The 23,310-nt window shown below is 41.8% G+C and overlaps 1 long non-coding RNA gene across 1 annotated transcript in view; it reads right to left on the bottom strand.

Annotated features, from left to right (window-relative positions):
- LOC140711565 (uncharacterized) overlaps positions 1 to 22,508 on the bottom strand; it is a 68,651-nt gene extending 46,143 nt beyond the window's left edge. The window contains exons 1-2 of the long non-coding RNA XR_012092842.1: positions 22,004 to 22,508; positions 3,521 to 3,649 (exon numbers count right to left, since the gene is read on the bottom strand). This is a non-coding gene — a long non-coding RNA (uncharacterized lncRNA). The remainder of the gene's footprint in view (positions 1 to 3,520; positions 3,650 to 22,003) is intronic.
- Between the last annotated feature and the right edge of the window lie 802 nt (positions 22,509 to 23,310).

Below are 23,310 nucleotides of genomic sequence, written 5' to 3'. Positions count from 1 at the left end.
GATGTTAGCAAACATAAAATATCTGTATTTTTAAATAGTAGGGAATCTGGTTGAAGGAAAATTTGTAGTGGGCTTATTTTTGCCTGGAAATACTGTTAAGGGTCTATACATAATCTTACCCAAATTGTAGCCTTTGGAAAGGTGAGGTGAGACCTATTTTGACCATGAGATTAATATTGTACTAGGAAGCTGATAGAAATATTTAGAACAAAAAGAACAAACTCTTTCCATTTGGTCTGTTCTATTATTGACTTGGCTTTGAGTTAGAATAATGAGAATGCAAAACTGCCAGAAATACATGACAGTAAGTGACTAAAGGAAACCCTTTTAAAACACATCATGTAAATGCTCCTCATTTTTGTTACTTTTGTTCCCTTGGCCTTGGTTCTAATTTCAAAATGTTCCTGATAGTTTCATCAGCACTGCGAAGAAAGAATAAACTTATAGCTCAATTAAATAGCAATGGACATTCCAGAGTATCTAAAATTTTTAAATAAGCAGAAATGAAAAATTTGAGTTATTAAATGATGTTTCTTCCAGAACCTGTGTTTGAGGATGTTTGCACATATACACAACATACATAACACCCTAACCATGCAGTTGTGCTTGCCCCTAAGAGTCAGTGGGAAACACACAATAGAACTCACATGCAACTTCTTCCTCTCCAAATCACCAATCATCCTGCCCATTCTCATGAACACAATCAAATCTGTCCAGGTCATAAAGTCATGTAAGTGAAAGAGAATCTCCGCATTTTAGATGTTGGGCATCTCAGTAGGTAAGGAAATAAACTATGGGGGAGATGAGGGAAGATTACGAGGTGGGTGAGAATTGCTTCCTCTCTGGCCATTAGTTTTCAGAACAATGGCCCAACTGAGAAGGGCTATTGTCAGAGGAAGCAGCAAATATTACCTGCTGAGGTCAGGGGTCGTCAAGTTATTCCATCCTTTTTGATACAAAAGGCCATGCTCTACGCCTCCTTCCCCCCATGTTAGGAAATAAATGAATTAGTCATGTGTTGCTTTAGACTAAGTAACCACTATTATGGCCTATTTGAATGATTCTTTTAAATGCAAGTAAAAAATACTCACAAAACAAAAACCAACACGTTTTAAAAGCCTTTTCAGGAAAGGAAGAGAGGTAAAACGATGAATCTTGGTTCTTTTAGACCTACACATAGAAAAAGAAAGATTTTCTAGTGCAACTCTCTCATTATGCAAAGTGAGAAAATGGGATTCAAAAAGCAAAATGACCTGCTCCAGGTCACACAGCTTCTTAGAGTAAGACATTTTATGAAAAATCCTTGTTTCTTAAATCTGGGACAATTTGGGCTCAAAATAAGTGATCATAGTACACTCTAACCGAGTGAATAAAATAAAACTCTCGATTCCATACCATACTGATGTAAGTAGATAAACAATTGGTAAAAAGGAAAAGCCCTTCTTTAGCTTGAATGCCAATTAACAGAGAAAAATAATAGATTTATAAAACTATCAGTGGATACTAAAACTAGAGAATTAAAGTTTTAATGAGAAATAGGATATCTGCGTAGTCTAAAAGGATTTCACCCCAAGGTGGCAAGGGTAGCAGCAAGTTTCCTGCTGGCACCCCAGACAGTCATCCCACTGCACCACAGGCTCTGTGCCACATGTCAGGAAGTCTTCTAGGCATGGTTACTCCTGTTTCTATAGGGCCTGCAGGGAGGGCCTTTATTCCATGATGCTAATGGACCTTTCCAATTAATATCCTCTCTTGTCTCAGAAAGATGTGTTAACCACATGCCCTCCCTGATGGATCTTAATTTCTACCAGATAAGTGGACATCCTTTGTTTGAATAGACCAGTATTCTAGCTTCCCAGGGCCCTTTACTCAACTTCACTACTGATGGAGGCACGTGGAAGGCAAGAGTACAGTCAATATTGAAATGTCATATGGCCTAAAGAGTTTAAGAAAGGCTCTTCTTGGGAGATGTGCTATTCTACATTCATGCTACAAAATTCTAAATGGCAAAATTAACATGACCAGAAAATGAATTGTTCACATTTTTCTACATTTGTGATCATCATTAATGACACCCAGTAACAACATTTGAGAGTGTCGCCAAAAGCCAGTATTTACAAACTGCTTGATGAATGATGCAGTGTCATGGAGAAAGAGGTAAACGATGTTACATCAACACCTCTAGGGAACTGCAGAGGCGAGCAGATCTATATTGTTTCAATACAAACAGGTTCCGAAGTCACAGCACTGTCAGTAATAACGGCAGTGCTACCTCTTTCTTGTGGTGGCAGACATGAAATTAGCCAGAAACAGTGCATTTGACAATAAAGAACATAAGGAGATGGTTTAGTCCCTAGACTTGAGCAGGAAGAGATGGCGTCTGGATACTATCAAGAATCTTCACCTGCACTTATTGAATGATAAGCAAATGCATAAGAGCCTCTTTTCTACTTTTTTCCAAATCTCCATTAATAAATCACAGTATATCACATAAGCCTATGAATGTTTAATAAATATGTTAAAATCAAATTGTTTATATAGACAGGGGCTCTGTGCAATCTAGTGGAGGGGTGAAATGGGAGAGCTGGCTGTGGTGATATCTTACGTTGATATGATAGCTTAAGAAGGGTTACAAAATGAATTCTTGAGAATTTGTAGTACCTCTCTGGGCCTCAGGTTTCTCACATAGCTGGTGTATATAGCTAGAAGGCCAATTTATTATTTTGCACTTAGAAATATCATTGTCAGGCCTAAGCCTGCATACAGATTGGCTGGCCAAAGCACTCTTTCCTTATAGACAAGGGCCAGGGAAGCAAAGTTATGGGATCAGAAACAGGGGAGTTTATTCTACAATGGGAATGTTTAACATCATCCTCAGGAATTGACAGCCAGATGTATGTAAACGCATTGGGATTCTAGCTTTGCCTTCAAAGGGCATCTTCTCTCCTAAGCGGTGCTAAATGGGGCAGCAGTAACCTTCAGTCTGAGATCATCAAGCATGGCAGACAGCTGTCCTTCTCTGGCCTGAGTGTCCCTTGTGTAGCTATGTTAACATTTTCAGATAGACTTTGCCCTGCAAGGGAGTCAGAGTCATGTGGACATTGTGTATTTTCATTTGAATTCTTATATCTGATCCTTTCTCTCACCAGGGGCAAGATCTTACAAATTCTTCATTTCCAAGTTCTTGGGAGTGGCTCATGACTGTCTTGCCATGAGGGTTCACTTGTGCTACAAAGGATGTGAGTCTGTTAAAGCTTAAATGATTGTCTGTTATGTCTCTATTGGAGAAAATATGAGAGGAAATGAAGTTTGTGTCTCAGCTTGGAAAGTCGGTTTCCTCTGATCACCAATCATCTTCCCCAATTTTCATCCATCCCAGCCAGGTAGGCAGATCCTGCCTCCCATGCTGTATTAAGGGCACATTCCTTTAGGATAACACTTATATTTCATTATGCTTATTTTACAATTCTGCCTCCTCTAAATCATGAGTTCATGAGAGTAGGGACCATGTTTTACACACCTTGGATTTCCCAGAGCCCATACAGTGGATCAAGAGCAGCCAAGCTCTTGATCTCTGGAGTCAGACTGTCTAATGTGGGACCCTTGTTCCTGTGTTTCTTCCAAGTTCCCTCAGCCTCTGTTTTCTCACCTATTAAATGGGGGATATTAATAATAACCGTCTTGTAGATTATTGGGAAGAGTTGGAGATGCCATATGTAAAATGTTTAGCACAGTAGCTGCCATTTGACACACATGAAATATTAGTATTTAGTTAGTAGTAGTTGGTGCATGGGACACAGTTACTCCAAGAAATGGCACTGAGGCCAGGCATTCATGCCTGTAATCCCAGCACTTTGGGAGGCCAAGGTGGGTGGATCACCTGAGGTCAGGAGTTTGAGACCAGCCTGACCAACATGGCAAAACCCTGTCTCTACTAAAAATACAAAAAAATTAGCTGGGCATGGTGGCAGGCACCTCTAATCCCAGATACTTGGGAGGCTGAGGCAGAATTGCTTGAATCTGAGAGGTGGAGGTTGCAGTGAGCTGAGATGGCGCCATTGCACTCCAGCCTGGGTGACAGAGCAAGACTCAAAAAAAGAAAAAAAGAAATGGGTACTGAGTGAATGGATGAGAGATGCAGCCAAGCCTGTGAAAGGAAGTCACGACTAGAGCTCCAAAACCACAAAATGGGTCCCCCTATCACAGCCCATTGACACTGAAAGGCATTTAATAAATGGGGTTGCAGTAGGAGGAGAAATTCTGGTGACTACAACAGATAGGTAAGTCAATCTCCGGGCTTCCTGAGGTTTTCAGCATCTCATTCTTTGCCCAAAGGGACCCTTCCTGGGAAGTCTCACGAAGACTCAGCTCCATTGCATTACAGAATTAATGTGCAAGGAAGGGATATTAGAGATTGTGGAATTCGACCCATCTCACTTCAGGAAAGATTTAGGTGCAGAGGGTTAAGGATAATATTCTTCTGAGGCTTGCCTGCCATCCCTGTGAAAAAGTCAGGCGACAGAGGTTGCAGGCAGGACTAGAGGCATACAGTGAGGTGTGTCTTCAATGTAAGGCCAAAGGCTAGCTGCCACATTTTAAGGCCCTTTTCAGGAGGAATTTTCTTAAAAGGGCTGCCTCAGCACAGATGCACTGGCATATGTCACCGTGGCAGGTAGACACATCTTAAAACAAACCTCACAAACACAATTCAAAACACACCGAGTCTGTAAGGACTGGTTCCTTACATTAGCTCATGAGTTCATCCCCTTGTCAAGAAGAATCGACTCTCTAGGTAGAAGGCAAAACACTTGATCCTCTCCAGAAGGCCACGAGAATTTAACTTCTTTCCCTTTCAGAACTGATAAGATCTCACATCACTACTCAGTTTGGCCCACAGGAGGAGTGAGGCTGGCTCAGCTAAGAAGCTGGTAGTTGTCAGAGGGAGCTTGAGACCCCCAGACAAAGGGATTTTCAACTACCCGGCTGTACTTACATTTAGTTTTATTTCAGGCTTTCACACTCCATGCTTACCTCACTGGCTTGTTATGTAGACCGAATGAGATGTGTGTAACAGTGGGTTTAAACACAACATCTCTATGCAGATATGATCTTTCCCCATTGTTAAGGGCACTGATAATACAATGCCCTTAAAGAACTTTTGGTTTGAATCAATTTATAATCTGTATATTCATAAGCTTTGAGTGTGTGTGCGATTCTGATAAAGTCGGCTTGGGTGAGAGCTCTTTCCCATGGGAGAGCACGGAATGGAATAGGGCATTAGAGGCAGGAGCTTAGAGGCAGGAAAGATTTAGGTGCAGAGGGTTAAGGATAATATTCTTCTGAGGCTTGCCTGCCATCCCTATGAAAAAGTCAGGCGACAGTGGTTGGAGGCAGGACTAGAGGCATACAGTGAGGTGTGTCTCCAAGGCCTCCCAAGCCTAAGGGTACATAAACAGTCATTACCCCAATTCCACCACCTCTTGCTCCCACTTGTCCAGAAAGGGCTCTGTGAAGTGCTCCTTCAATATTTTGGTCTGTGTCAATGGGTGTTACCAAACTCTGCCGCCTCCTACTGGGCCCCTTCATTTTCCCCTGCCAGGTCATGCCCTCCACCCCACAAGCATGCTTCGTGGCACCGTGTGTTGTCTTATGCTTCATTCTGTGTCCCACTCGGTTGGAGTGCTCTCACAGCAGGACTGCCTGAGCCCCTTTATTGTCCAGAGTTGAGGAGAAAAACCTCTTCTTTTTTATTTCCTGGTCACATTGTCCTCCCACACCGAGTCCAGTAGGCTCCACTAGGAGCAGAGCTCAGGGCTGTGCCTAGAATGGCTCTTCCCTCTTGACGGCTAGGACTTGGCTTCAGCTCCCATGGGCTGTACCTTCTTTTCTCAGAAGGCTTCTCTCTCTCTCAGGCAACTCCTTCTACCTCTAAAGGTCTGTGCTACCCTGTCCCACTCATGTTTTTCCAGATTTCTCAGAGGCATCTGTGGAGACTTCCTTTTTCCCTTGCCCCACCGCCCCAGCCTTTCCTAACACTCACTCATTCCACAGACTTCTTTGAATAATATTTGAACTATATGAAATGTTTTTCAAGCTGTCAAATAAAATTGTGTTTTAACTGCAAGCAGTGCTGAAAACATCCTATAACTTAAAACCCTGTAACCCTAAAAGAAATTGCCTTATGGAAAATGGAAGGACTTAGTTCAGTGATAATTTTATCACCTAAATTTCAGTTTTAAGAGATGATTTAAACTGGAACACTGAGATATATTTAAAGGGTTTTATTAAAAATATTTACTTAAAAATTATACTGTAGTGGAACTTTTCCTCCCCTCTTTTCCTCCTGCCTTCCTAGTTCTCTGGAGGTGAGTTCCGGGCAGAACTGGAGGTCTACAGAAGTTGGACTGGAGAATGGTTCTGGTGTTTTCTCGGGGTGGTTTGGTGGGATGGGGAAGGAGATGAGCCCTCTATGCCTCTCTAACTTCCTCTATTCTCCAGCCCCTTAGCCTCTTCTAGCTCTCTAGTATAGCCCTAACCTATTTGGTCTGCAAAATAGCTTCACTCAGTGTATAGTGGATAGAAAGATCCAGAAAGGGGAGAAAGAGGGCACCCAAGACAAATTTCCTTTATTCTGCAAATTTTTCCACATTTTCTCCTCCAATCAGAGAGCAGATTACAAGTTGACCCCACAGCCCCTTGTGCTGCTTGAAGAGTCTGACCTGAGAATGAGAGAAGGAAGGGCGGGCAAAGTCGTGCCTCCCTGTCACAGTCAATCCTTTCTTTTGCAGTTCTCTCCTCCTCTCCCCTCTGGTCATCCTTCCATTTCAGCATCTGTAGGTCCCTGCAGCAACTTATAGCAGTGCGAATCAACACCCTCCAGGAGAGTCCTTGGTCTTTGTGGCTTTCTGAAATCAGAACACCAGAATTCCTGTGCCTGGATTAAAATAAGTGGAGACAGAAGTTATTGGGAGAATGAAGAGGTCATTTTTGGCCTGGGGTGCTTTCAGAGAGGTCTGGAGGAGCTGCTATGGCTTACGTTGGAAGAGGATGGCATGAGAGATCTGGGTCTTGAGAAGTCTTTTACAAGCCTCCCAATTCTGGGTTAGGTGTCTCTCCTACCTGCCCCCACAAGGCTTCTTAGCTTTACTACTTATCCCCCTGCTGGCTCTTGTATGATCTCCCATGACACAGTAAGCATCCCAAGCAGTACAGTATCCCCAGCCCTCGGTCCTAGCTCAATATAGGTTGCTTGTCACCCAGCCTATAATCCAGCATTTTGGGATGCCAAGGTGGGCAGATTGCTTAAGTTCACAAGCTTAAGACCAGCCTGGGCAATATAGTGAGACCTTGTCTCCACAAAAAAAAAAAAAAAAAAAAAAAAATTTGTATTTTTAGTAGAGACGGGATTTCACCGTGTTAGCCAGGATTGTCTCGATCTCCTGACCTTGTGATCCACCCACCTTGGCCTCCCAAAGTCCTGGGATTACAGGCGTGAGCCACCACACATGGCCAAAAAAAATAATTTAAAAACTATCAGGGTGTAGTGGCATATGCCTGTAGTCCCAGTTACCTGGAAGGCTGAGGCATGAGGATCACTTGAGCCTAGAAGGCAGAGGCTGTAGTGAGCCAAGATCACACCACTGCTCTCCAGCTGGGCAACAGAACAAGACCTAGTCTCTAAAAACGTTGCTTGTCTATGAATGAAGTGGGCTGCCAGATTGGAAAGGTCACAGCACTCAGACTTAAAGACCTACTGATTTTTTGCTCTATCGTTTACTACTAATAGGGTTAAACACTCAGCCTCTCTAACCCTCAGGTTTTTTCAGTAGCAGAATGGGTTCAATTTATCTAATTCTACTAATAGGATCATGGAGAATGAGATTAATGTATGTAAAAGGGCTTTATAGACTGTATGTTGCTAGTCACATATAAGATATTATCCAGATAAAGTTTGAGCAAAGAAAGTACGATATTGGCCATTTTATATAAAGCAAATGTCTTAGTCTGTTACAACAAAATGCCACAGACTGGGTGGCTTACAAACAACAAATATTTCTTGCTTACAGTTCTGGAGTGGGGTGGCTCATAGGGCAGCCTAAATAACAATCTGTGTCTCTTGCTTTCACTAACACTAATTGTTTTTTGTCTCCGATTTTTTTTTAATGAAACTCTAGGGCTTAGAGGTGATTCCATTCTTCACAGGATTTGCACTGGTTCCAGCCAAATGTCCCAGAGCCCTTCTCTACTTGGGGCATTTTCAATCATGCAGGTGCTGTAAATTCAGACCTCAAAACCAAAGAATGACAAGCACAAGGCTGCAAATTTTCCAGAAAGTCCTTTTTTCACCACTCAAAATCCATATAGTCATTCATGTTTTCTTGTCCTCTCCCTTTTTCAATACACCGTTTTCCCCTTTAATCTGTGCTTTGACTTCAAAAGTCCCAGGTTTTGACAGATCTCAGTTTCACCTCCCCACCTGGCACAGACCCTGTCTCCTGCATAGTTAAAACCCAAGGGCACCCAAATTGTACAACACCCTCAGGACAGCATGGCCTCAACACCTGCTTACCACTCGGGTTTCTATTTCCCTCTCCATTTTTGGTAGCTTGGGATTTCCCCAACTTTCTTGTTTGTTGCATTTTCCCTAGCATTTCCAGGTATTTTGTAGTAGGAATGTTTTTCAGAATAGGTAGTCTGCTGTATCAGTAGAAACTGAACCCCTACCAATATTTTTACACAAGTAATGTCTAATAATTAACATGAGAAGGGGAATAGAACAAAGAGCCTGCCACCAGAACAAGTAGTAGCCCTGCTCTTCAAACCAAAAGTAAATATGTATAACTACAAGATTTTTTTTTTTTTTAATGAGTTCAAGGGATGGAGCATCTAAAATAAGTACTGGTCCAAGAGATCCATGGGTATAGGGATGATAGCATCACTGCTGGGGTAAGCTCATGATGACCCCTGACCAACGAGAAAGTGTCTCCAGACGCCAGCGGGAGGGTCTGCTTCTGCCTGCTCCCAGCCCTGACTCCCTGACCTACTCCCCGTCATCCAGTTTCCAAAGAGGAGAACCCTGAATTTCTTGCCCTGGGGAAAAGCCTTGAGTGATTCAAAGGACAGGTTCTGCCAAACACGAGTATGGGTTGAAATACTAAGTTTTTCTGCCACTGTTTTCTTAAAACAGTTCAAAAAAGGACTCAGAGAAATTGGCTCTTGCTACAGGACAAATTGAATACTTGAGTCAATCATCCAATGATTTGTCACAATGCTGAACAAACACCAGAGCCCCTGCTAAAGATAAGGAGACAGATGTTCTTGATAGAATCACATCCATTTGTCGATCCTGGGAGTATTCCTAAACAAGTTGATGGTCTAACTTTGAGGGGCTTAGTGGCAATGTAGGGGTGTGGATGGTGAGGAAGGGGAGCTGCTCTTGCTTATTGTCCTCCATGATCTTCAGACCAATGAACTGTGCCTACCCTCCCTTCATCCTGCACTTAGTCATACATGAAGCTTCCTTGTTTCAGTAGATCCCATTGGATTTTCATCTTTGTTATTAAATCAGGGCATTTGGCATGCTTATTTTATAAGGACCATCTTATGATATATTAGGTCCTTTGGCTGAGCGAGAAGAAATGCCTCCACAAATTTAATTACCCTCAAGTGAGCAGCACTGGGTGCTTGTCACGTCAGAACACTCCAACAATTGGGAACAAATCTGTATTTATCCTAGAGACAAGACACTTTGAGCCTCAAAGGATAATGCTCTCAGAGTCCCCTTATTCCCTTTCGGGCTACCAAGGTTTTTAGCCACTGCTGAAGCTACTTTGTATTTTAAAAATCCACAGTCCTTTGATTAATTTTAAAACTGCAAGGTTTTTTCTTTCACCCCTAAATTCAAGGCCCAGAAAGGCCTGGTGTTGTACCCAGAATCACATTTCTCACCTGGGGCAGAGTCTCCAATTCCTAGGGCAGTTTCTGTCCCCTATCTCCTCAGCGCTTCCCAGAAGATAGTAATGGATGACATGAACCTGGCAAACACCTGGGAATTACTGCCCTGTAAAGTGGTGGAAGGAGTGGATCTGAGGGCCTATCTTGGCCGACGTAGATTTGGTATCAATACCTGTTGAGTAGAGAGGCCAAACAGACCGCACCTGGGCTCTGCCTGTAACTCTCCAGCCTAACTCATGCCATACCTTGTGAGGAATTAAAGAAACAAATCCTTGATTATTTTCTTCATAGGATCAAATCGTTCAGGGTACTTGTAAGGAGTGGACCATTATTTTACAGGCGTATAATGCTTCCACCTCTTGCATCCTTCCCTCTTTCAAAGGCTGTCACAGCAACAAGGCCCATCTCTGCAGGTGTCAGGAGACCTTCACATTAACTTTCCTTGGACAAGGAACATCAGAACAAATTCTCCTTTGAACTTAGGTCAGAGAAATCTAAACCTCATGGAGGGTATGAAATGCAAACCATCTGTATGAATTAGTCTTTAAGTGCATTATGATATTGGGAACTTATTCTTTTTAAAAAAATTTTAAAAAATTATTTCAGCTTTTTGTTAATTTTGTTTTTGAGATAGGGTGTTACTATGTTGCTCAGACTGATCTGGAACTCCTGGGTTCAAGCAATCCTTCCACCTAAGCCTCCTGAGTAGCTGGGATTACAGGTGTATGCCACTACACCCAGCTAAAGTTATTTTGTTTCTAATTGACACATGATAATTGTACCTATTTATGGGATACAGTGTGATGTTTCAATACATACATACATTGTGTAATGATCAAATCATAGTAGTTAAGCATATCCATCACCTCAAACATTAATCAATTCTTTGTGGTGGGAACATTTGGAATCCTCTCTTCTATTTTAAAATATACAGTATACTATTGTTTACTACAGTCACCCATCTGTGCTATAGAACACCAAAATTTCTCCTATCTAACTGTAATTTTGTACTTGATCAATCTCTTCCCATCATCCCCTCCCTATTATACTCCTAAGCTCTGGTAACCACTATTCTAGTCTGTATTTCTATGAGATCAACTTTTTAAGATTCCATGAGTGACATTATATGGTATTTGTCTTTCTGTGCCTGACTTCTTTCACTTAACATGAGGTTCATCCATGTTGCTGCAAAAGACAGGATTTCATTATTTTTTATGACTAAGTAGTATTCCGTACTATAGATACACCACATTTTTTATCCATCCATCTGTTGATGGATGCGGAAGTTGATTCTTTATCTTGGCTATCGTAAATAGTGCTGCAATAAACTTGGGAGTGCAGGTGTCTCTTTGACGTATTGTTTTCATTTCCTTTGGATAAATATCCAGTAGTAGGATCACTGGATTATATGATAGCTATATTTTAATTTTTAAGAACCTCCATAGTTTTCCATAATGACTATACTAATTTACATTCCCATCAACAGTGTATTAAGAGGAACTCCTCTTTTTTTTTGTTTTGAGATGAAGTTTTGCTGCATCGCCCAGGCTGGAGTGCGGTGGCTTGATCTCAGCTCACTGCAACCTCCACCTCCCAGGTTCAAGTGATTCCTGTGCCTCAGCCTCCTGAGTAGCTGTGATTACAAGCAAATGCCACCACACCTGGCTAATTTTTGTATTTTTAGTAGAGATGGGGTTTCACCATGTTGGCCAGGCTGGTCTCAAACTCCTGGCCTCAAGTGATCTGCCTGCCTTGGCCTCCCAAAGTGCTGGAATTATATGCATGAACCTCTATGTCCGGTCATCTTTCCTTATCTTTCTCTGGAAAGAAGAAATTCTCAATTTTAGAGAAAGCTCTGTTGTGAATATTTAGCAGTTTTGCCTTTCCAGCATCTGAACTACACCTCTAGGCCACCCCAAGACATGTTGAAGGTAAGGCTTACCACAAAAGGTAACCTAACTAACCTGGCCCCTGGCGAGTGGGGTTGGATGCCACTGCCCTGGATTTTAAATCTGAAGCAGGTGATACAGGGAAATATGGGGTACTTAAAATTCTGGCGGTACCAGCAACATCTTAAGATTGCTTACTGGTGGGGATTTCAGGGGCAGTTGCAGCGACATCCAGACCCTTCTGTGGCATGACCTTGGCTGTGTTTCTAGCACCTGGACTCCCTTGGCACCTGGACATTGCCCAAGCTTGGTTCTCTGTGCACATTCTCGGTTTTGCAAGTTATTCCATCTCCTTCCAATAATTTCCTTTTCTGCTTAAATTAACTAGAAATAGCGTGTTGTTTGCAACCATGGATCCTGACTAGCCCTGCCTCCTTAAAGTTGCTTCAATGGATGAGTGACTGTTTAATGAGTGAGCTATGCTTATGTCATCTTATCAAAAGGTACTGAAAGTAGGAGAGCTTCATGACTGAAGCTTGAAGGACTTTTACTTCTCCAGCTGCTGACAGTGGGGAACAGGAAAGGAGGTCATTGAAAGCCAGCAGGAGGTGGTGGTCTATGTTAAATCACCCATGTGACTTTGCTACAGCTCCCACACCCCCAACTTAAAACCAGGTACTGACAGGCATCCTGTGGATTTATTTTTCCAGCTCTGGCCTACCTCTTTTGCTGGCTGTCCTTTCCAGTCCAAAGTCAGGCCCCACAGCTGGATGAAATAAAATGGTTATATTGGGAGGCCTTAAAATTAGCATGGTTCAATATGTCTTAAAGTTGGGGCCATTCCCTGGGTAAAGAATGGAGGTTTTCTCACTTTCTCTGCTGCAGCTGCTGGGGATAAAGTCAGGAGCTGTCTGCTCCAAGGGCTCCCCCAACCAGGTCTGACTCTCTCCCCACTACTTTCCAAATTCATTCGCTGCTACATTCACCATGTACCACAGTGAAAGACAACCCCACTCCATCAATGGCACATTATCATGTGGCTTTCCATTTTTCTTAATCACCTTATTTCCTTTGCTCTTCCAAAGTTGAGGATAAATTATTTAACAAGTCTCTAGGGTTGACTTTATGAGAACTTAAAGCCAGTGCCCATCTGCTATAGGTTAGGGTGAGCCAAACGCTGAAAGTTAATCCTTCTTGTTCCACTCTGGAAAACACCCAGCCATGCACACACACACGTGTGCACACGTGAGCAGTCACAGACCCCCACACCCTACAACAGCACCTCCCAGACCACATGGCCCAAGTAGTAAAACATCAAGGCTTGAATCACCATACTCAGGCCAATAAAAACTTAACTTTGCACTCTCATATAGTTGAGCTTGTGCTTGCAAAATTCCCTGCATGCGCCTGGCTCTGTGATTGAAACACTGTCATGCTTTTCAGACAAGGGAATAGGTAATATTTAAACATTAATATACACCTATACCTTTCTGACACATGCATTGAATGTGTGGTGTATCAGAGATGAAAGAAAAGTATATAATACACACACACATCATTGTATAATTGTATAATTTATTAATTTCATCACATTTAGTTTAAGAGGCAGAGATCAGCTAATGCAATTGTTTTCAACCTTTTTCAATAGAAATGGGTTTGAAACTTGGTCCAGCCACATTCTTACTGGACAGCCTTTCTAAGCCAAAGCTCAGTTTTCTTAAATCTGTAAAACAGGGATTAAAAATAGTATGTACCTTACAGTATTACTGTGACAACTAAATGAAGTCTTAGCACAGAGCCTGGCAGACAGCCAATGCTATTGCTGGCTAAGAACATGGTAGCTATTATTGTTATTATTATTCACCCCTGAATGGATTCTATTTTGCAGGAGTTTGTCCACAAAACTGCATTGATGAGTTAGTCATGAATTTACTCTCGCTAACTTTTAGTATTCAGAGACATTAATATCACCCCATCAGAACTTCTCACCTGAAACGTCAGTTGTTATAACTTCAATAAAAGATAAAGACCATTTCTAATTAAGTTTAACCTGAGTAGTCTTATTGTCAATGAGTTATAAACATTAGAATTTTAATAAGGTTTTTGATATTTATGTAGAACTGGCTTAATGCAATTTCATGTTTCAGAAGAGGAAACAGATGTCCAGAGAGGGGACTATGCCTCAGGCCACAAAGCAGCAACACAAACCCAGATCTCGAACCATGAGGCCCCCTTCTGTCTACTTTGACTTGTATTTATATCCAACTAAGGGCCTACGGAAGATCTGGTATATTTTACAGGCCATGTCCTTAATCAGGAACCATACTGAAAACCTATTGGATTATGTGTCCAGCAACTTACCTCATCCTAACCCTAGCCTTTTTTGGAAACTGCTCTCCCTTCATCCCCCACCATGGTGCCTGGTGGCCATGGTTGTAAGATATGAATCAAGCCTGGCCACAGTCAATGGGCCCAGGTTGGGCCCAATAGTCACTGGGTCAGGTTGCGCCAGTAGGAATATTTCTTAGGAAGAGGGAATGAAGTGGAGAGAGATCTAGTCTTCTCCAGGGGGATAGACATCATTATTGGTTATATTTTCAAAGGTGTGTCCAGGGAAGCAGAGGAAGCCAAAGTATAAAAAGAGAAGAAACAAGACCTTTTAAGATGAGAGATAGAAGATTCAGAATCTGTGTCTCTCAGATTCTAGTTTATTTTGAGATTCACTGCATGCTTGCCCTTGGGTTTTGGGAAGCATTATTGAGTAAATTCTTTCCTGGTTTAAGCTAACATGAGTCTTTTCTCAACTAAGGATTTGAGAAATGGGGTTGTATTCCAAAATGCTGGAGCAGTAAGCAATCAACACTATATTGCCCACTAGAGCATCATACCTATGGCGAGAGATTTTTCTCGTCCATCTGTAATGATCCTTTCATTGCTTCAAATCTCTTGAAGGTGTGGCATGCCTCTGGCCATGGTCTCTGAAGACCAGGTCTACAATTATTCAGACCCCCAACTGCTGTGATATTTTGCTTGTAAAATGTCTAATGACTTTTACCAGACTGTTCTTTTCTTTCCACTTCTACCACCCGTTGCCCTGAAGGCAACTTGGGCTTCCACAAAACTTGCATTTCACCATCTAGTAGAATACTCTTTGCTTCAATGTGGCAGCTATGGCTCCAGAACTTGTGCCTCTTTTGTCACTCATGTGGGGTCAGAACTCTTCCCCCAGAACACAAAATGAATGACTAGAGAGAGGTCACAGTGGAGGGAACCACACACATTACAGAACACTCTCAACTCTGGAGCTCACGTGGAGGGCACACTCACTGAGAGCACATCTAAGTTTGAGCTGGGGATTCTGCCTAGTTGTAGAGCTTACTAGAGCTCAGGGAAGATATAGCTCATCAATTGCTGAACTGGGTAGTTAAGTATAAATATGTACATAGGTGTATGTGTATAGAAATATTTTAAGGCGAATATTTCAGAGGCAAATATTTTAACAAATCAGCCCTCTGCAACACATTGGGAACATATGCATTTGCAATCCAAAACATGTTTACTTAGGCAGGAACTAAGCTTGTTAGAAACTATGCGAAACATTTGGACTCATCCATTCAGCAAATATTTTGTGATTGCCTACTATGTGCTATTTAGCTATGCACAAAATGAATACAGTTCCTTGCCTTGCCATTGTGAAACTCCTATCTCCTAGGCATGAAAGCTCAAATGGAAATATTAACAATGGCAAATAGTAATGAAAGTGCTGTCTATTCAGCACCCTTTATTTCAAAGTATTGTGCTAATACAGTTTTTATGTTATTTCTTATGTTTCACCAGAAGATATACTTCATAAGTGAAGGAACGGTCTTTGTATTCGTCATTCTGTGTCCAGTGCCTCACCCATATTTGGTCTCAGTAAATATTTGATTAAATGATCCCCCCATAAACTCTGAGTTTGGTATTATTATGCCCATTTAACAGGTGGTAAATTGAGGATCAGAGAGGTTAATAATTTGGCCCAAATCACACAGCAAAAAGAGCCAGAATTTAAACCTGGAGTGTTTTGCAATACACCAAAATATTATTTTTGCATATATTCATTGGACTAAAGTGTTTTGGAGCTCATGTCACTCTTTACAATAAGTTGGGTTTGTAGGGATGAATTATAGCACTTGCAGTCCCTCGAATACTATTCTGTGCCAACAAGAGAATGTAATCTCTGATCAAAGTGTTAACTTTATGTTATTTGCATATCCCAGGCTTCACCAGCCCAGCTAGCAACTAACAATGAGCTACGGTTAACATTAATAACCCAAAGCCCCTGTGTTTTTGCCCGTCTGCAGGCTCTTTAGCATCTCATTCCTTAAATGAAGCCAACCACCCACTCCTGTTACCCCATCTCCACCGTGCACACACAAATACTTATTGAAGTTGTTGAAGATCAGCCTACATAGATCTCAAGCCCACTTGTGAGTTAGTCAACAGCCACCATGAGATATCCACAGCTTTTGTCTTCTACTGCAGCTTTGCTTTGTCAACATCTACTGTGAAAGAAGCTGTTGAGGGTAACTACACTGTTGCTGCTGTTAATAGTGCATTTTGGAAAAATAAGGACAATGCCTCTCAGCTCTCCCAAAGCTTCACTCCCTGAGGATGCCAGATGGAGCTGGATTCTGTGAAGAGCCCAGGAGAATGGCCCAATAAATCATGTGTAACCTGCTCCTGAAGCAACACTCATGCATCCTGAGTCTTAGTGTCTCTTCTTCATGCCAAGCCAAAATGCTCTCTATATGCCCAAATCCAGGGACAGGAAGCCTGGGGGAGTGCAGAGATTCTAAACATGTTCAGGTAGCAGAAGACCAGGAAGCATGGCTTCCCATGAGCTCTGGAAAGCCGTGAGAGTCATTGATGTTTTAAACTAAAAATAACTAAGTACTATGGTTTTGCTAAATGATTATCCTGGCCAATATTAACAGAAAACAAGAGTTTAAACACATGCCCACAAATACACAAACTCCTTACTGAGGAAATTCAACTCATTAACACTGTACATGTGTAAGTGAGAGAGAGATTGAGATTGGGAAAATGTCCATGTTATTGTACTTTAACTGCATGGCAGACACAGGCCATGAGGCGCCACTGTTCTGAAAAACACTCAAAAAGGGCTGAGCCCAGGAGTTATTCAGGTGATTTGGGGAGTGTTATTTGCATCTCAGAGCCTATACGATGCCATTCCTCTGAACCTCACATCCTACTCTGTAAGATAAAGTGGTTACACTTGATGTTTTATTGGTCTTCATCCTGCTTTAGCTGTCTGAGACTCCCACTGAAATTAGTAGGCCAGGGTATAGAAAGTTTTGGGGTAAAAGAACATGCTTCAAGGAGAAAAAGCCAAGAGAGGAGGTTTATTGGGTGGTAAGAAGTTTATGATACAGCTCAGAACCTCACTGTGGTCTATATCTACAAGGGTGGCACTATAATTATAAGGAATTTTACAGGGAACATTCCCAGCCAGGAATAATATACTTTTAGCCTTTTACCCATACTTCTCAGTGCCTATGCACAAGAACTTATTGAGCCCTGTAGACTCCCAGAATGGGTTATAAGTATCATCGTGTCTTTCATGCAATAAAAGGAGTGTTACCTCTGGGCTCCCAGTTACCCACCAACTCAGTGGTCCTCCAGGGGTGGTCTTGGCTCCCCCGGTGGTCCTTCAATGGACTTCCAGGGGCCTGAGTCACCCTCCTGGAGCAGTCATGCTTGTCAATAGCATTGTCTCTGCTTATGCTCCAGGAGGGATTTAGAACTCACTTGTGCTGTGCCTTCTGAGAGTTAGCCAGATTTTAACACCATTCTTTTTGTTTCCCTTAGGACATCGTCCATACCCACCCTGTCCTTCATTTTTACAATGTTAAATCATTGAAGCTGTTAGATGGCCTGAGTGTTCTCTGGTTCTGGCAAGGTAGCTCTTTCCTCCAAAGTGTTAGATTCTCTGCTTCATCCTGGCTTTTGGCTAACATAATACCCTGTAATGCTGAATTTCACACCTTCAAGTGGGCATGGCATTGTTCAGAAGTATTAGCACAGAAGTCATCTCCTGTTAGAATAACAGTTGTTTTTCTCATCCAAAGGGAAATGTTGGTTGTCAAGATATCATCCAAACTGTGCTACTTTCCTGCCTCCTAAAAGGCCAAGAAAGGAAACCATGAAAAAAATAGAGAAATTATTTGTAGGTCAAGGTTTGTTATTCAACATTAAGATTTCAGTTTAGTGGAGAGACAGGAAGGAAAAGAACATATACAGGCCCACCCAAACAGTTTATTAATGTCTATATTTTTTTTCTTGTTATTGGCTGTTATTTCAAAGGCTCTTGAGTGGATACAGAGTCGTATATTTTTCTAAAGTAGTAACTGTTTGCAAAATTTTATGTTTTATATTGAAGCTCCTATCTATTGGCTTAATTTTTCAATAAAAGAAACTTTAAACCCCAACAACTTGAGATCCCTGGAACATTTAAAAACATTTTGTTTGTTTGACAATAAAATTTCACATCTGGGCTGACAAGCCTGGTGCCAAGTTTCAACCTAATACAATGTCAAATTGATGAGCTATTACGTTCAAGCAAAAGCAAGAAAACTCAGGCCTCTGATGGTTGCTCGATAGCCCTTTGCCCATAGCCTGATGCTATAATGACAGTGTAGCTCTGCTGAGTGACCAATGAACTCAAATTCCTGCTAGAGACCATCTTTCTAGGAAAGAAACATCGCATTTTAATTTACTCTTCATTAAGAGGTTATTAGACAGAGCCCAAGTATCTGGCCTTTTCCATTTATATCATCTGTGCCAATAAACGCTCTCATAAGCCTAGTTGTAAGACTCTAGTTAAATGTGATTTGGCTTATTCAAACTAGTCCTCCTTCAGAGGCTACTGCTTCTGTACTAATTACTTCCTGTTCTCTTTCCTCTGCACAGCAACAGTACTTCATTCAAAACTGAATGTAAGTGGTCCATAACAAAAAAAAACCCTAAATGTGTAACGGCTCAAATGTGATCAAGGTTTATTATTTCTTGCTTATATAAAGTTCAAAATATGCTCTCCATCAGCATGTGAGACAGGGGCCCAGGGTCCTTCCCCTTGACTCTGCCATCTGTCCACATGAACTTTCTGTATCCACCCAGCATACGGGAAACAGCACAGCAAATCACATCCTGAGGTATTAAGGACCAGGAGTGGGGTGTCATGTATTACTTCTGTTCACATTCTTTTAGTCACAAGACCAAACTGAACCACAAAGTCATCTAGGAAATGTAGCCCAGCTCTGTGCCCAGGAGAAAATGGGATTGGTGAATCACGATCTGACCTCTGCCCCACCCCAGCTCTAACCATAACATTGAATGTTATAGCATTCTGAACCCCCACCCCTACCCCATCACAGAGAGTATAGGGGCCCCCAGCACAGGGACTATCAGAGAATCATATCTACTCTCAGTTCTGATCCTGTTCTCTGGGTGAAAAAAATGGGTGGATTTCAGCCAGAAAAGGAATAGTGTAGACATATTTTATAAATCTTGGACCTCTATTATGAGAACAGACTATTAGATAGAGCAGATGTAGCTGATAAGTCCATCTTTTGCAAAATTGAAGAAATTGTCTTTTCTAGATATAAAAATAATATGCGTTCATTGTAAAAATTCAGAAAAATGCTGAAAACATTTTAAGATAAAAATCAACAATAATCTTTCTCCAAGATATGCTAAAAATGTTTATATACACTGATAGATTTCTTATGTACATATAATTTGAATTAATTTGTGTCTGCAAAACAGATCATATTGTGTGATATATACTATTTTGCAATCTGCTTTTTCACTTAACAAGATATGTTATGAACATCAATACATGTAAATAAATGTAGATCTGCATAATTTTTGGCTACATATTATTTGATCATATGGACATGTGTGAGAATAATCATATAATACATTTAGCTTAGCTGAACAAGTGCAGACTTACTCAGTTAGACCTGGGATTATGTCTATCAGTTTATCCCCAGAGCATGCCAAAATATCTTGCTTGTTAAATGAAATTTATAAGAGGCCATGGTTTGGACTAGCCTCCTACACTAGGCTCCCGCAAATCAGACCAAATGGAAATGGAGTCACTCATGCTAGGTGCCACCTAATCCAACTGAACTCTGAAACGGGCCAGTTTTCAAAAAAAAAAAAAAAAAAAAAGAAAAAAAGAAAAGGCCAGGAGAGTCATAGCAACCAATCTTAAGGGGCCCAGTTCACCTCAGCCAGCAAGCTAAGGAAGTCCCCTCTGTTTAAACCATACAAGGAAAGTAACTTTGAAATAACCAGTCTGATTTTCCTTTCTCTGTTTCTGCTTTCCTCTGCCTTTTTCTGTCTATAAAGCCTTCCTCCTCTGCTCAGCTCATGGGAATAATCATTTTATAGAATGTGGCCTGATTCTAGAATTGCAAATAGAAGCCAATTAAGATCTTTAAAGCAAATTTGTTATACTTCTGTGTTTTAATATGCTCATGATAGATTCTCAACAGGGCTCAATCAAGCAGGCCTTTGTGAAATTGGGAGCGCCTCTCAGGCTTTGGTGTGTATGCACATCATATGGGGAGTTTGTTTAAATGCCAACTATGATATAGAAGGTCTAGGTGGGCCGTGAGATTCCAGAATTTCAACAAGCTTGCAGGAGATGCTCAAGCTGATAGACACTAAATAGCAAGGATTTAGACTACTGGTTCTCAACTAAGGGGAATTTTGCCACCCAGGGGACATTTGGCAAAATCTAGAGAAATTTTTGGTTATGATTATGGGGAGGAGAGGGAGGAGAGGGAGGAGAGGGAGGAGAGGGAGGAGAGGGAGGAGAGGGAGGAGAGGGAGGAGAGGGAGGAGAGGGAGGAGAGGGAGGAGAGGGAGGAGAGGGAGGAGAGGGAGGAGAGGGAGGAGAGGGAGGAGAGGGAGGAGAGGGAGGAGAGGGAGGAGAGGGAGATACTGGCATCTAGTGGGTAGACTCCAGGGATGCTGCTAAACATCCTACAATGCACAGAGCAACCTCCACAACAAATAATTATCTGGCCCAAATTGTCAATAGTGTCACTGTCAAGAAACTCTGATCTAAACTAGGCTTTTTCAAGATAATATTTATCATCTGAACCATAGAACACAGAAACATTTTTTTGACTATTTTCTCAATTTTCTGAAGGATGAGTAATAGTAATCTAAATGTATAAGAGACAGCTAATTCATTACATACAACAGATGCTTTAGGGAATTCCAGCTTAATTCTTGTCCAGAACTCTTAAAACTGGTTGTGGCCGGGCATGGTCGCTCATGGCTATAATCCCAGCACTTTAGGAGGCTGAGGTGGGTGATCACTTAGGCTCAGGAGTTCAAGACTAGCCCAGACAACATGGCAAAACCCTGTCTCTACAAAAAATAAAAATAAAAATATGCGCCAGGTGTGGTGGCATGCACGTGTGGTCCCAGCTACTTGGGAAGCTGAGGTGAGAGGATTGCTTGAGCCTGGGAGGTCAAGGCTGCAGTTAGCCAAGATCATGCCACTGCACTCCAGCCTAGTGGCTTAAGGGAAGTCAAAACCTCATCGTTTTGTTTTTCTCTCTGCCTCCATATTTCCCTCTCTATCTTCTTTCTCCCTCCCCTTCTACTTCCCTCCCTTTCATGAGAAGAGGGATCTGAAATGACTTTTTGCACTTTATGAGTATAAAAATTCCCTTGAGGGCTAAATAATTGACCAGAAAAACAAATCTATGGAGTGCATGGATTGGTTTGGTTGAGAGACAGTCTGAAGAGCTTTTCATAAATCTTTGACCCTACTAGACCAGTCTTAATGCAGAGCTGTAGCCAATAAAGCAAGTCCAGCCAAAGGTATTCAAGATCTGTACTTGAACTTCTTGAATACCACAAAAGGGATAATAGAACATAATATTTCAATACAGAGGAAATGTAAACATTTTGTTTTCTTCATTTTCTCATATGTAGCTGTTCCCTCCCTTTTCTTGATTGAAATACCACTCAATTTCTCCACCAGCCTTACCTACTCTCAGACCTTTTATATTTCTCCCCAGTTACTCCCAATTCTGTGTCAAAAAACAACAACAACAACAACAACAACAACAAACATTGCTGAGAAGAATCTGCCTTCTTTTTATTAGGTAGCAAGTGTAAGACTCAGGATTCCAAGAAATGACCATCAGCCAGGAGGATTTTCAACAAACTTTTCTAGGTTACATTTCTACTCAAGATACCATGAGGTAAAATTGCTCAGTCTTCTGCTGATGACACACCTTTTCTTGAATAATTTCGAAGTTCCAAACAGATCTGGAGACTTCAAGAAATAGGTCCATTTAAGGCCATGCTCCATGGACATGACCTCCCTATGACTTCTCTCTCCACAAGGTAACCAGCTTTCATCATCAAAAATGAAAATGACATTGATGAGGTGCAATTGAGGCTGGAGAATAGGGTCTGGAGGCAGGAAACCTAAGGCCAATTTGTGTCGACTTCCTAGAAATGAATCAAAAGGAAAACTCCAACTTTCCATGCTTAAGTAACAAAAGAACAGAGGCTGTTCCCCTTTGCAAGCCCCACTGCTTTCTGCATTGCAGATGAGAAATGGCCAGTACCTCTGCTTGGTCCCCCCTCCTGCAACCAGACATCTGCATAGGGTATTACTTCGTCACTTCACTTCAGTCTCTGACTGGTCACCTTCCACAACCCATTAGACTGGTTGTGTGCCACTCCTTCATTTACATAGGCTGTAAACCAACTAACTACTGGGAAACCTCGAAAGGGTATGTAAACCCCAGAACATTCTGTAACCAGTGCTCTGGAGCTGCTGGTGCGCGTACTCCCACTCTGTGGGGTATACTTTCGTTTCCACAAGTCTGTGCTCTTGTTGCTTCATTCTTTGGTTGCTTTGTTTCTTTCCTCCAGTTCTTTGTTCAGAACGCCAAGAACCCGGACACGTTGCAGTCAAGACCCTCCACCAATAACACAATTATGACTCTTCCTGTTTGGCAGAATCAGACTTCCTTTTTTCATAAACAGAAATACGAAGTAGCCAGCACGCCAAAATTGTCATAACATTGAGTGAGAGGTAAACAGTGAAGAATGCCTGGTGATTTCCTTGCTTCACCTTCTTCCAAGCCTTACTGTGCCATGTGCTCCTGGTGGCAGGTTACCCAGGAAGGAAGCATTGAACTTTGTGGCTGACCAGGCAGGATTGTCACACGGCTCCTGGCACAGGCCCAGACATATTCACGAATCACTCCATAGTGATTTTGATGTGCTGCCAGAGTTGAGAACTAAAGATTAAAGCCCTTGGCTAGTCAGGAGGATTCCATTCCTCCCCAACATGGGCTGTGCCCTCATTTAACCAATGCCTTGCCAGCCCATGTTAGATGGATGTAATGGTTAATTGTATGTA

This window comes from Chlorocebus sabaeus, chromosome 4 (assembly GCF_047675955.1).
Source record: "Chlorocebus sabaeus isolate Y175 chromosome 4, mChlSab1.0.hap1, whole genome shotgun sequence".
Taxonomy (NCBI): Eukaryota; Metazoa; Chordata; class Mammalia; order Primates; family Cercopithecidae; genus Chlorocebus; species Chlorocebus sabaeus.
The sequence above is the reverse complement of the archived record's forward strand: the minus strand, read 5'-3'. Positions and strand labels throughout refer to the sequence as shown.